We start from the raw sequence: 15,206 nt of genomic DNA, 5'->3' as shown, positions 1-15,206 counted from the left end.
CACAAAGTGGGTTGTTATACTATATGTTGGCAAATTGAATTTAAGTGAATGAATGAATGAATGAATGCAAAATAAAGGCAAAGCTAGCAGGTGTGGAGAAGGCCAAGGAGGAGGAGCTCACCCCGCTTCTTTCTCCTGTGATTGTGCCTGGGAGCTTGTAATTATGAAGCAGTCCGCATACTTCAAAAGAAGAAAGAAAGAAAGAAAAATCTCCCCCTTGAAGTGTGAGTTCAGGTTGCCCCTGGAGAGACTCTTACTAGCCATGGGTCTTGACTTTGAGGCCCCAGGGTTCCCCTTCCCTCTGCTTCCTCACGCTCTGATCTCTGTCAGCTGAGGGTGTGAAAAACAATCTTTGTTTCATCTCTGCACACCCGTATCAGGCCATCCTCCTTACCTCCTCAAAACAAGGCGTTCCTTTCCTTTCCTGGAACTCTATCTGGTGTGGCAGCGAGCTGCCGAGTGCCGCCCATCCTCTCGGAGACCACAGCCCAGCGAACCTGGGGACCACGACTCATAAACAAGGGGGCAGACCAGAGTGTGTTGGGGCCACCGGGGAGGAGGAAAGAAAACCAGAAGAAAACCGTCCTGCAGCTTCAGGTGGAGGTGAGCAGAAAGCCACCAAACCTCCAAAAAACCAGCATCACCCCCCCCCCCCCCAACTCAAACCTCGTGAAACTGTCCTGAGGTTAAAAGCTTTAAAAGTTGTTTCTACTGTGGATTTTAGAGACTCTCTTCGTTCCTGGGGGCACTCAAGAGTTGCAAACCCTAATCCTCACAGGTCTGGCATTAGGGTATGGGGGGAAGGCAGGGGGCATGCAGGGAGCGATTGTGCCCAGCCCTTGGCCTGGAGGTGTCTCTGTGTTTCTTAGGGTGGCCTGAGGTCACGTTTTGTGGAATGCTTGGCTCTGGCTGGCTTTCTGGGGACTCTCAGCTCAGCCTGTAAATAAACTAGCAAATTTGGAGGAAATGGGGCAGGGGTAAGTGAAGGTGAGTGGTAGGTGGGCCTCTTCCAGCATGGACTTGGCAGAAGGCAAATGCACCATACAGGTCGACTTCCCATCTCCCAATATCATGGAAGCCTGTGGTGATGATGGGGCAGGAGTATCACTAACCACCAGGAAGTGACAGGCACCCAGACCGCAGAAGCTGGATAGCAAGAATTCAGGAGGGCAGGATTTTTCCCTTTTCCTTCATGGAAAGGCCCCAGGGTGGAAAGGGCAGGGGGTACGGCTGGACATATGTCAGAATAATAGAGGAGTTATTTTCTTATAAAATTGCATCCAGTGTTTTAACGAAGTACAGAAATGGGGAGGTATCAAATGTTGTGTGTGGGTGGATGGAGGGATAGAGGGAGCTGAGAGGGGAAGGGGCAGGTTAGGCTCTGCCCTTGCTCCTCTACCACCATGTGACCTCATGTAAAACCAGCAAATGCACCAGCTGCTCGCCACACCCATGGGGTGGGCAGTTATTTATAGAGCGTAGAAATGTCCCTGGTGCTGAGCAGAGCTCCCCAAGTTCCTGGAATAGCACCTGCCAGTGTTTCTCTCACTGGACAACTCCTAATAAAAGTTAGGCAAAAATAACCAATATTGATTATAGATTTTAGCTTACAGCAATAATTCTGTTCAGTTCCTCTTTGGACCAGAGAACTCTGTGAGGTGAGAGACTTGGTGATACCAGTCTTTAAAGCAAGGTTCCTTTTCTTTTCCTCCTCCCTCCCTCCTTCACCTCAGGAAGGTCTGGGTCCTGCATTGGCTCTTGCACCCACCTAGGATCTCATGGTTTACTTCACCATGAGAATATTAATGTCAACAAAGACACATTTCTCCAAAGAGATTTGGGAATGTGTGCCACTTGTTCTTCAGAGATCCTTCTGAGGTAAGAAAGGAAGGGCAGTGTGATTGTCCTAATTTTCCTGATGAGGGGATGAAGGGCGAAAACACTAGATAAGCAGGAGTAGGACATTTGAGATGTGGCTGAGTCGCTGGAGCAAGCGCTTTGCAAGAGCAGGTGAGTCAAGATTGTGGAAATCGTGCCAGGGAGGTTCTTATGTGGATGACTGAAGCGCTCCAGATAAATGAAAGGAAAATGTATTCATGTTAAAAATAAAAAAAGCCCCAAAGTGCAGATATCTAACAGGCAAAGGGGCAAAGGACTGGGTGAGGAGGGTTTGCTGCACTGGCACTAATCTTTCAAATCTCTTATTTTCTATGAACTCGGCAGCCTCCCAGAACACAGTCCAGGCATACAACTCAAAGCTGCAAGATCTAGGTCATATTTTGTAGCTTTTCAGCCTGTCTCTCCTACTCAACATTGAGCTCTGTTTGAAGGCAAAGGTCAGGCATGATCTTTGCATATTTGTTTCAGGTCTGATGGGAACCAGTGCTGCATAGACTTTTCTAAATGAATGAGTAACTGAGTCCCTGCAGTGATCTCTCCTCTCCTAGATGATCAGAGGCTGTAGAAGGTTCCTATCAGCATGGAAGTAGGGGAATATAACCGGAGAGAGCATGGGTCTTCACTGGACCTGGGGTGTTAGGAGGTTAGGAGTACTGTTTCGCCCTATAAGCTTTCTCCCATCTCCTACTTATGGGTGGAAAAACCGCTAACCCTGACAGTGGTTTACGGTTTAGGAAGGGCTTGTGTTGTTTTCCAAGTAGGCAGACCCCAGGCCCGGGAGAGATAGACAAATAGACATTTTCTCATGTAAATCATCTAATTCGTAAGATTTACAATTGAATAGGTGTGCCTACAAGATGCCAACAACCAGAATGTGAGGGGCCTCAAATTTTATTGATATAGGTAAGACTTCATCAGAGAATCCCCTTGAAAGCTGTTTAGTAAGGAATTCCAAAACAAGGTGTTTATAACAATAATAAATGTTTCTCCGTCACTTTGTCCCAGGCTTCCACTCCTAGCACTTTCTCTAATTTCTCTCCTTTTTTTTAATGCACTAAAAGAAAACTATATAAAAGACTTAAGAGAAACACTTAAACCTGGTATAAGGGAGATTTCATGGGAGAGGACATTATGAAGATTAGATGAGAAAAAGAAGTTCAGACCTGGCTTCTTGGATGATTTTCACTAAGCCCAAGTACACAGAACACAGTGTTAGTAGTAATATTTAGTTCTCTTTTCTTTATACTCCCTGGAGTAAGATGGTGTATGGGAACGGAACTTGTGGTAAAGAAAACCTTGCCACAGAAGGACTCCACCCTTGCTTACCTTCCTCTGGAGCTAGTGTCAATATGTAGTGAATGGTAAACTTGGGCCTTCCTGTATTCTGCACTGTGTGTTGCTACACCACTATCTCCAGTGGAATGAACCAGAATGCAAAATCTAGGACTTTTGAAATGTGATGAAGCAACATACAATTCAGAAATGGGGTGACCACATTTTCTGTACTATGTTGCACTCTTTTGCACAACATGTGAGAACACAACATGAGAAACCTATGAAAGAAGGAAATAGAACAATTGAGGTTGTTGTCTGGGTAGGCTATGTAGAGTAAAGGCAGAACCCTAATACCCCACCTAGCCAACATTCTCTCGTGGCTACTATTCCTGTCTCTAAGCCTACACCACTCCCCTCTATTCCATTATTCTCTCTCATCTTCTGTCTGTCCACCCATCCTTCCATCCATCCATCCATCCATCCAATTATCTATCCATCCATCCATCCATCCTCATCCATCTATCCACCTGACTATCCATCTATCCATCCATTTATCCATCCTTCCGCCTACCCACCATTTATTGGGCACCTTGTCATTCTAGCTGCTGAGAATACAGACATCAGTGCCAAACCAGTAAATGTTAAACCACCAGTTTGTTAATTTTCATAGTGCAAATACCCCTGTCTACCACAGCTGATTTCAAGCTACCAACATTAAATCACTGAACACAAAATTGGGAAAAGATACTCAGGAGCATACAATTATACAGTGTTTCCAACTCACAGGTATAATAGATGTCAGGAACCTCAAGTACACAGATAATTTGTTAAATGTGGTAATTTGGAAGTGACTAGTTCTGAGTATTATTAAGTTTGCTGTCAGTATGATTTATTTAACTGTACATTCATAGATTTTAACTTTAGATATTGGCTGTTTTAACAATCAGCTCACAACATTTCTGAAAATTTAACAAATGGCTTTTGTGAGCAGATATGAGTTGGTTCCAGCACACCCTTGGACAGAGACAAATAATGTATGCTGTCTGCTTTATGAAAATGTTTTACCTACAAATAAGACATATACATATGTAAATAAGCAGTAGTCCTCCAATTGATGTGATAGTGCAATAGGGAAAGTGCTGGTCATAGAATTAGCAGGGAAGTTGGGTGCCTGGGTGGATCAGTCAGTTAAGCATCTGACTCTTGATTTTGGCATAGGTCATGATATGTATCAGGCTCTACATTGGAGCCTACTTAAGATTCTCTCTTCTTATGCAGCCCCTCCCCACTCACGTGTGTGCATGCTCTCTCTCTCTCTCTAAAACAAAAAAGACAAAAACAAGAATTATTTTGGAAACCCTTCAAAATAATGTCACCCAGAGGACAAGGTGGTGACTTGGACTAACACAAGCACCTAAGAACACAGAGCAAGGTTGGTTTGAGCTCAGCATGTGGCCCTTTCCAAGTCAAAAACAGTTTTTCTTTGTAGTCAGTGTTTTCAGACCCAGACACCCTAGGACAACTGTCATCCTTGGCGGGATGCTGACTGCAAAAGGGTCAACTCTAACTTGGGAGCTTAAGCCCAAGTATCCCAGAAGGGCCGGTGGGACTGGGCTGAACAAAGACTGCTCGGTGCAACAGAGTCACACCTGTCAAACTGTGCAGGCTCAGTCTTCTGACATCTAATAGCAACAAAATGAATAGCAGACATTGGATTATTAACATTTTCCAAGTTCCATAGTTCCTGGAAATCAACAACAAAACTTATGCCCTTTGAAATGAGAAAGCCACTAAGATTTTTTTGGACACAGATTTATTTGGTGGCTGGCAAGAATTTGAGGGAGGCTCTCCCAATGTGGCATATGTGGACTTGAACAAATAGCAAAGGAAAAAAAAAAGAAAAAAAAAGAATTAAGAGTTATGACCATTTGGGGGCACTTGGGTGGTTTAGTCTGTTGAGCATCTGCCTTTGGCTCAGGTCATGATCTCAGGGTCCTGGGATCAAGCCCCATGATGGGCTCCCTGCTCAGTGGGGAGCCGGCTTCTCCTTCTCCCTATCCTGTCAGTCATGCTCTCCCTTGCTCTCTATCTCAGACAAATGGATAAAGCCTAAAAAAACAGAAAGAGTTATGACTGTTTGTATTCTGACTTGTAGAGAAGATCTTAGGGGACAGACTCTGCCACATATGTGTATATGTGCTAAGAGAAAAAGATGTTGGTCAAAATATTAACAAGAGGTATTGTCAGATGATAATTTTGTTTGTATATGCAGAACCTGAGATCTAAGCTAGATGATAAATTTTGGAAGGAGGATTAACTTTTAGAGATTTGCTTGCATGGTTTAATAATTTCATATATTTTACTGTTAAAAAGTTAATCAATGAACAATATCTGCCAATTGCAAAAAAAAAAGGCGAGTAAGTTAAAGAAAGAAAGAAAAAAATCCAACCATAATTCAAAGAGCCAGAAATAACTGCTATTAATATTTTGGTGTTTAACCTCTAGACCTTCTGCTAGGCATGATGTATGTCCTTTGACCCTTTCATCAGCCTTGGGGGAATCTGACTCCTGACCTGTCCTTCTGAGTACTCAGTGGTGGGAGGGGGGTGCAGAAGGCTGTTACACTGTTATTAAGTTAGGTTTTTTTCAGCCTGACTCAGATTTTTTTTTAACCCAACTCAATTAGCCCTCAATTTTCATTCCCCACAACTATGTTGTAGCTGAAATCATTCTCTCTGTAGCTTACCTCCCACTTCAGAGAAAATACAGACCACCATATGTAATTTTTTGACTTCTGTAGGGACCAAGGGCAGGCTAACTTGAGATGGGCCACTTTCGCATGAATATTATTTTAAGTTAAAAGCAATCCTAACCCAGCAGATTCAGAAAAATCTCTTTACCTCTTTCTCAATTGTCTGCGTTCCAGAGAAGAGAGCTATTAACAAAGATTCCTCTCTACCTAAGAAACTTCTGTACATAACAGGGCACCTGTGTTTTCCAAACACCTCATCTTCTTGCTAACAGTCCTTCTCCCCCTTGCTATCCTCAGAACATTACCCCTCTTTTTAGCTCATATAAGCTTTATTGGCTGTTTTTGGAATTTCCATATCTGTGTGCATTCTCCGTACATATGGTATTAAATTTGATTTTCTCCTGTTAATTTGTCTCATGTCATTTTGATTCTTAATCCACCTGGAAGGACCTCAAAGGGCAGAGGAAATTCTTCCTCCCCAACTCTTCCTTCCCTTCCACCTCTAAATCTGTACCCATCCTTTCTTCCCTCTGCTTCAGATGAGAATCCACCTTTTACTCTGACCAAGGTCCATGCTATTTCTTTAAAACAAAAAATAATTCACATTTTTTTCTGGCTTCACAGGTAATCATATCCTTATTGAAAAATTTAGAAATATAAGAAAACACACAATGGAGAAAATAAAGTCATATATCATTTGACAAGACTTTAAAAGATTTTAAATAGACAGTAACTGCTAACATTGTAAATTCTTTGTTTTTTCCATGCATGATTATATGTATGTGTACATTAAGTATTTTTTATACACTGGAAATTATTCTGTTATACTGTTTCATGCATCTCCCTTTCCTCTTACAATAGATCATGAATATTTTTTGCATGACAGCTACCCTTCTTTTTTTTTTTTTTTTAATTGGGGGGATGGCAAGAGGGGCAGAGGGTGAAGGGGAGAAAGAATCTCAAGCAGGCTCCATGCCCGGCATAGAGCCCAACACAGGCCTTGATCTTATGACCCTTGAGATCATGACCTGAGCTGCAATCAAGAATCAGCCCCTTAACCAACTGAGCCATCCAGGCTCCCCATGGTAAATATTCTACAATTACAATAAGACTTTAAAATAATTTTTGTAAGTTAAGAATCACTTTCATAGTTTTTTTTTTTTCTTATCTTAAAAGCGGAGTGTACTATTGTAGAATAATTGGAAGATACAGTTAAAAGGAAGAAAAACCTAGATACCTATAATCCCACCTCTGAGGTATGACCACCTAACATAATTTTATATAAATCCATCTAATAAAAATAGGCTCAGCCAGGCATCATTCTATATCATTTTTGATATACAAATATTAACCCCATTTAATCCTCATAACACCTGTGTGGTTGCTATTGTGATGATAATCTCCATTTTCCAGATGAAGGGGATTGAGACCAAAAGACGGTAGGTAATCTGTCCAAAGTTACTTAACAGTAAGTAGTAGAATTGGGATATGGACCATGGCAGGCTGCCTCCAGAGGCTGGATGCTAACAACTCAGCTATAAAATTCTCAACTTAGAGTGAACATCTTTCCATGTTGATAAATATTACTCTCTGTGTCATGCTTATAATGACCTACCATACCTCAAATACTGAATTTTGTTTTTTTAAAGAGACAGAGAGAGATTGAGAGAGAGAGAGGCAGAGACACAGGCAGAAGAAGAAGCAGGCTCCATGCAGGGAGCCCGACGTGGGACTCGATCCTGGGTCTCCTGGGTCTCCAGGATCATGCCCTGGGCTGAAGGCGGCGCTAAACCACTGAGCCACCCGGGCTGCCCAAATACTGAATTTTGTTTTCTCATGGTTCTTTTAAGATTTTCTTTTCCAATTAATAGTTGCATAGGGAATTACTTTCATGCTATGAATGGATTCTCCCTTCAGCTTTTTCCAAATAGTTAACCAATGATCTAAGTTTTACTTATTGAATTACCTATCCTTTCTCCACTAATTTTAAGCTGTTGCCTTTGTTTTGGCTTCTCTCTTCTCTTGCTTTCTTTAGAAACTTGTTTCATTTTGTATCCACTTTTTCCCCTGTGTCTTGAAAATATGAGCTAGCTTTGAGTTACTTATACTTTTGCTTGGTTAATTGATGTAGTTGTTCACTTAACAACATTTATAGGGGATGCAATAATGAATAAGATTTTAAAAAGTCTCTACTGGGGCTTATAGTCTATAGATGTATATGATACTTTTACAAAATACTTATGTCATACTTATGATGTGCTGGGCACTGCTTTTAGTGAAGTACAAATATTATCTCAGTTAATCCTCATAGCAAGTCTGTCAGGTAGATGCTGTTTTTATCTCCATGTTTCATGTGAGAAAATGAAGCATGGAGAGGTCAAGTAACTTGCCCAAAGCCTCTTAGCAGATAAGTGGAGAGCTGGGGAGATTTGGTAGGCAATTCCAGTTTAATGCAATAAATGTTAGATACAGGGTTCTGTGGGAGCTCTTAGCAAGAGCACTTGTTGGACAAGTGCTCATGACACTCAGGGAAGAATTTTGTAGGGAGTGGTGCCCAAATGATTCCTGAAGAATGAAGAGCAGTAGGCTGGTGAAAGGAACTAGGAGTGTGGGGGTAAGAATATTTAAGCTGGAGAAAGCAGTAATACAAAGGCCTAGAGAAGAGAGAAGGAGAGAATGTTATCTCCTAGAAGCTGAAAGGAATGAAGTGTGGCAGGAATGGAGGGTGGGGTAGGGTGGGTGGGAGGTGTGAAGTCTTAGACACAAGAAGAGCCACTAGTGAGCCCATTGTCTTGTGAGTCACTTGAAGGAATGTTAACTGTAATCTAAATGTAACAGGAATCACTGAAGGGTTTTAAACAGGAGAGAAATTATTCTAGCTGCCACGTGGGACATGGGTATCAAGGTCACAAGGGGGTGGGCAGGACAAAGTGTTGGAGGGGCTCTTGCAACAATCTCAGTGAGAAGTGATGTTGCCTTCAGAGCAGTTGAAATAGGATGGAGAGAAACAAGTGGACTCAGGTGTTCCCTCGGAGGAGTTTGATCAGAATGGTGAAGAGGAGGGGAGTCAGTGCTTATGACCTGGCTCTTGACTTAGCCAATAAGTCTTCATCTTATGGCTGTGATGAAAACATGGATAATAAATCGACTAGATCTGATATGCAGAGAAGAAAAGATAACTTGCCTCTGGTCTATCATTATATTCCCATGATTTCTCCCTTTAGCACTCCCTAAACCCTCATTGAGGGAGGGCTGCAAAGTTTATAAATATGGCTGATGTTAAGAGTATTATCTCCAGTGGTGGGATTAGGCACAATAATTTTTTTGCAGCTTAACTGAGATATATTTCATATACTCTAAAATTCACCAGGTCAGTGTGTTCAGGTCAGTGGTTTTTAGTATATTCTGAGTTGTATAGTTATTTACCACAATCTAACTTTAGAACATTTTCAATACTCAAAAAGAAACTCTGTACCCACTAGTAGTCACTCCCTATCCCAGTTTCCCTACCTCACCCCCTCACCATCACCTCCAGGCAACCATTAATCTGCTTTCTGTCTCTGGATTTGTCTATTCTGGACATTTCGCATAAATGATGTCATAATATAGTCTTTTGTGGCTTGCTTCTTTCACTTAGCATAATGTTTTCAAGGTCCATCCTTGTTAAAGCATGTGACTGCACTTCATTTCTTTCAATGGGTGAATAACATCCCATTGTATGGATATACCATGTGTTGTTTAGGCTTTTTCCACTTTTTGGCTCTTAAGCATGAAGCTTCCATGAACACTCATATACAGGTTTTTTGCATAGGCATGTGTTTTCCAAAGCCATTGTGCACTATTTTACATTCCCACCACCAATGTGTGAGGGTCTTAATGTTTTCACATTCTCTTCAACATTTGCTACTGTCTTTTTTACTTTAGCCATTCTGGCAGGTGGGAATTAGTATCTTATTGTAGTCTTTGCTTGCATTTCTCTGATATTAATGATGTTGAACAGTTTTTCATGTGCTCATTAGCCATTTACATATCTTCTTTGGGTAAATGTCTCTACAAATTCTTTACTCATTTTTAACTGGGTTATTTATCTTTGTAAGAGGTCTTTATGTATTGTGGATACAAGCCCCTTGACAGATAGGTGATTTGCCAATATTTTCTCCCATTCTGTGGGTTATGCTTTCTTAATGACAACTTTTGATACACAAAATTTAAAATTGATAATATTCAATTTATTTATTTATTTTTTGTTACTTATGCTTCATGAGAAGCCAATGCCTAACCTAAAGTTAGGATTTGCTCCTATGCTTTTTGCTAAAAATTTTATAGTTTTAGGTCTTACATTTAGGCTATAATCCGTTTTGAGTTAGTTTTTGCATGTGATATAAAGAAGAGGCTCAAAATCATTCTTTTGATGTGGATATCCAGTTGTGCCAGAACTGTCTGTTGAAAAATTTCCCAACTGAGCTGACTTGGCATGCATAAGTTAAAATTTGTTCTTTATACTTTCCTTCCCCCCCCCCCCAAAATTACCCCTGCAAAAGGAAGAAAGAAAGAAAAAAGAAGACTAAATCCATAATCTTTTTCTTCTTTTTTTTACTGGAAGACTCAGTAGGTTTTGCTTGAGTTGGATTTAGCTGGGTATCTTTTCTGACACCAGATCATACCATCCTTTTATCTTTTGCTCATTTTTAAAATAGCCAGTCTTCTCTCAAGTCCTACTGTTTCAGAGTTTGTGACAGAGGAACTATTTGGTGAATGTTAGCTGTACGAGTAAAGTGAAAGCCCCCAAAAAACAGCTAAGAATTTACCAAGGACTTTATATGGGAGAAGTTACTCTTGTGCTGGGGCAGGAAACAAATGTAGTTTAGCTGCATAGGTTATTTGGTTATAATGCCAAGGGTTTTTTTTTTTTTTTTTAAGTAATTCTCTATGCCCAATGTGGGGCTCAAACTCACAAACTCTAGATCAAAAGTTACATGTTCCACTGACTGAGCCAGCTGGGTGCCCTAATAATGCCAATTAAAAAAAAAAAAGATTTTATTTATTTATTCATGAGACACACAGAGAGAGGCAGAGACACAGGCAGAGGGAAAAGCAGGCTTTCTGCAGGAAGTCCAATGCAGGACTTGATCCCAGGACCCTGGGATTATGTGCTGAGCTGAAGGCAGATGCTCAACCATTGATCCACCCAGGCATCCCTATAATGCCAATTTTTAAATTTTTTTCTACCCCTGAAGCTAATAATACATCATATGTTAACTAACTTGAATTTAAATAAAATCCAAAAAAATGTTTTCAAAGTTTATAAAGAAGTACATAATGTTTGGTATTATACATTTGCCAAATGAAACTTTAAAAATACTTAAATCCCTCTGATAACATTGTGGTATGGTCAACTGCATAAGTCTTTTTAATAGAACCCTGGAAATATGAAATATGCTATTAATAGTTTCACCCAATAATATTTTTTGGAAAATTACCTATGGAAATATTCTTTTTTTATTAAAGATTTTATTTATTTACTTATGAGAGACACTCACACAGAGAGAGCAGCAGAGACACATGCAGAGAGAGAAGCAGTCTCCACGCAGGGAGCCTGACATGGGACTTGATCCTGGGTCTCAAGATCATGCCCTGGACTAAAGGCGATGCTAAACCGCTGAGCCACATGGGCTGTCCACCTACGGAAATATTCTAAGAGAATTTAAAAATACAAATATGTGTTATTTATAGCAGACAAAGATGGAAACATATTTCAATGCCCAAAGAGCAGAGGATGGATAAACTATTTTTTACAGGAAAGTGCTATGGAACCCTAACTAATAACTATGGTTATTACAGTGTGGTGCAGTAATATGTACAAATGCATATACTAATGTTGAGTTGAGCAAAACAGAGTTTGCATATATACCTGGATCAAAAATGGTCTAAGGATGGATGGATGCTGACACAGTTCAAAATTAATTTAGCACAATATTGATATCCAGTATTTATTCCCCATAGCACACACACACAAATTTGCTTAAATGTAAAATGAAACTTAAAAGAAACTTTCTGAGAGCCAACTTAAACACCCCTGTGTTTCTGCAAAGTATCTTTTTCTTAAATATTTTGTAATTCATTGAGTTCTTATTTTAACATCTGGGGGAAAAGAATAAGTACTTGGAAAGAGGAAATTAAAGATTTTTCAGAATTTCACTGTTGAAATTATCATTCCTGAGGAGGATGACCAATGCCTTCATGAAGCATTTTTCTTTGATGCTTGATGAGGCACACTGAGAATGTATCAGCCCATAATTTGGGTTGAGGAAGAGTAAACTTTTGATCTTGGGCATTGGGCGGTATGTTCATTTCCTAGGGCTGCCGGAAACAAAGGACCACAAACTGGGTGGCTCTAAACAACAGAAAGTTATTCTCTCATGGTGCAAGGGGTTAGAAGCTTAAAATGGAGGTGTCAGCAGGGTTGGTTCCATCTGAGGACTCTGCTCCTTGTCTCTTCCTTGCTGCTGGTGACAGCTGTCAGGCTTTGGTATACCTTGTCTTGTAGACACATCACTCTAATTTCTGCCTGTGTCTTCCCCTACATTCTCCAAGTCTCTGTGCCTTCTTAAAGGATGCCAGGCATATTGCATGATAGGCTCACCCTATTCGCCAGTGGCCTCATTTTAACTTCACGAATCACATTTACAATAATACAGTCACATTTCCAACTGGGACTTGGGACTTGATCTGAGGCTGTATGTTAGGACTCCAACAGATCTTTTCAAGGGGACAAAATTCAACCCATAATAGGTGGCCTTGGGGTTCGTTTAATTAATGTACTATTGTGATTAATTCCAGAGCAAAACCTAGGCTTCCCATGAGAGCCCTAGGAGGATCTGCTCAGGAAAGTGGTTGGTAATGGGAGAATGGGATAGATTGCTCTAATAGGGTGTTGACTTTTCTCCCTGAGAGGACGACCTCACTTCTGGTTGACCATGGACATAATGGTTAAGCCCAATGGGTGAAGATAGAGGCTGGGTGTTTTTTTTTTTTTTTAAGATTTTATTTGTTTATTCATGAGAGACACAGAGAGAGGCAGAGGCACAGGCAGAGGGAGAAGCGGGCTGGAGGACTTGATCCCCGGATCTGGGATCATGACCTGAGCTGAAGGCAGACGCCCAACCGCTGAGCCACTCAGAAGTCCCAAGACAGAGGCTGTTGTGTGGGGAATCTCTTGGCTTTATACTTCCAGGCATCAGAGGAATGCTCCTGTCCTCATTACTCCTTCACCTAGACTCCTCACTGGATGAAGAGTATCTTAGCTGATGGGTGTATCTGAAAGATGGCTCTGAGCATGCTCCAGTGAGCCCCTTCCTCTCCCCATTGGAGCCAACTGCCTGCATGCTGTGTTTTTTTTACACACTAAATTGTGCTGTGACAATGTGTCATGGGGGAAGCCAGTGGCTGTCCAGTGCTGCTTTTGACTGGGTGGGTAGTCTGCCTCATGCTGACAGGTTGGGATCAGCCTGTCACTTGGTCCACAGATGTAAGCCACTCTTTCTAAACTGATCTTTACCTACACTGGAAGTGGGTCTGCATTTCAGGTAATCTAGGTGATGTTTGGTTTTCTTCTGCCTATCCCCTTGTGTCTAAATCTCAATTGGTTCCAAATTCAGGGAGAAAAAAGAGATGCCTGTATAGATTTCCTTGAATTTCCAGAAAAGGATGCCATGATCTTTAGATACACCTTCTACTCTGGAAGAACCAGGCATGAACTCACAGGTAAGATATGGTGGATGCAGGTGATGAACCTCTAGCTCCCAAGCTCTTCCTCTGTGCACAGTCTGAGGGAGGGACAGAGTGTGCTGTAGTCTAAAAAAAGGGGTAGCAGGGAGAATAAGGGTCCACTTTGTCCATTTCTAGCTGCTTTTGTGCCCATTTATCAATCAGCAAACATTTAAGGAGAGTCTGGTCTGGGCAAGGTGCCATCCCAGTCCCCGCCAAGAACACAAAGAACCAGAAGGCAAACATGGCCCATCCTCAATGGATTTATAGTCTTGTTGGAGAAACAGGCACATAAAAAAGACAAGTTACATTATAAGACAGGATGTGGTCAGTGCCAGTGAGTTTTAGGGGCAATTAAAGTGCCATAAAAATTCAGAAGAGGAAGAGAACACTTTGAGACACTGCGCTGATAAGAAATTGGGGGGAATACTTGTTGGAGAAGAGAATTTTCCAGGCCGAGAGTACAGTGTGTGAAAAGGTTCAGATTTAGCATTTAGATTGTTAATGATACTTGAGCAAGCACTTTGAGCATCACTTAAGGAGTCTCTGTTTGAAAAGCCAGGGGACAAGGTCGATGCAGTGGAATGTGGTACTCAGAATGGCAGGCTCAGACACCAACCATGTAGCCTGGACTCTCAGCTCAAACTCTTATGATTGGTGTGCTCCTGGAGCAAGACATGTAATCTCTGCATGCCTCAGTTTCCTTATCTATGTGTTGGCTGCTATCATAGATGCTGAGCATATGGCAGTTAGGAAAGCCCCTATTTCCTGCTTACTGTAGGCATTGGTGGTGTTCTAAGCATTTTTCCAATATTAATTTATTTAATCCATAGGATAACCCAGTGAGGTGGGTACTTTTATCGGAAAGTGTGATCCAGAGAGGCAAAGCACTGTGGGTAGATCTCGCAGCGAACGAGAAGCAGAGGCAGGTTGCACACTCAATGGTCTGGCACCAGAAGCCCTGCTTTGAACTACTGTGCTAACTTACCTTTGAAGTGGAAGGTTGGTTGAAGGGAGGGGCAGGGGGATATGTGATTGCATAGACTGGTAATGACCTTGAGCACCGGAGTAAGCAACTGGAATTCTTTCCAGTTTACCACTTTGCCGCTTGAACCAAGTTGTTTGGATTTAAAATGGTTCCATGTGGCCACTGAAGGCCTTGCAGGAGAGATAAGTAAAAACAAACAAGCAAACAAAAACAACAACAACAACAACAATCCAACTATTTTAAGACTTTTTTTTCCCCTGTGACATAAATTGTGGTTTGAGGAGGAGACAGTTTAGAGATTGGAGGGAGACTCAGTAGAAGGGAATGATAAGCCTGGATCTAGGGCAGGGTTAGAACAGAAAGGAAGCAGCAGAATTGAAAGACACTCCTAAAGGATGAATATTAGGTCTGGGAAAGATGTTTAACACACCAGTCTACCCCAGGATTAGTGCCAGAGACACACAGTGCTGTGGTTTTTAAGGGACTCTGCAATCACTAGCTAATTAATCCATCCCACTGGGAGGC

General features: G+C 41.4%; 1 protein-coding gene and 1 long non-coding RNA gene across 5 annotated transcripts in view; one reads left to right on the top strand and one right to left on the bottom strand.

The window, feature by feature from the left end:
• Positions 1-15,206, bottom strand: part of RIPOR2 (RHO family interacting cell polarization regulator 2) — a 220,819-nt gene that overhangs the window by 126,508 nt on the left and 79,105 nt on the right. The window lies entirely within an intron of this gene.
• The window catches only part of LOC121499536, a 51,568-nt gene that overhangs the window by 34,486 nt on the left and 1,876 nt on the right, over positions 1-15,206 (top strand). The window contains exons 1-2 of one of the 2 annotated variants that reach the window (XR_005990167.1): positions 23-603; positions 13,585-13,690. This is a non-coding gene — a long non-coding RNA (uncharacterized LOC121499536). Of the gene's footprint in view, positions 1-22; positions 604-13,584; positions 13,691-15,206 lie in introns of those variants that run through there. The other variant, XR_005990166.1, reaches the window with a different exon arrangement.

Source organism: Vulpes lagopus, chromosome 10 (genome assembly GCF_018345385.1).
Source record: "Vulpes lagopus strain Blue_001 chromosome 10, ASM1834538v1, whole genome shotgun sequence".
NCBI classification, from domain to species: domain Eukaryota; kingdom Metazoa; phylum Chordata; class Mammalia; order Carnivora; family Canidae; genus Vulpes; species Vulpes lagopus.
This window is presented reverse-complemented; position numbering and strand designations above follow the sequence as displayed.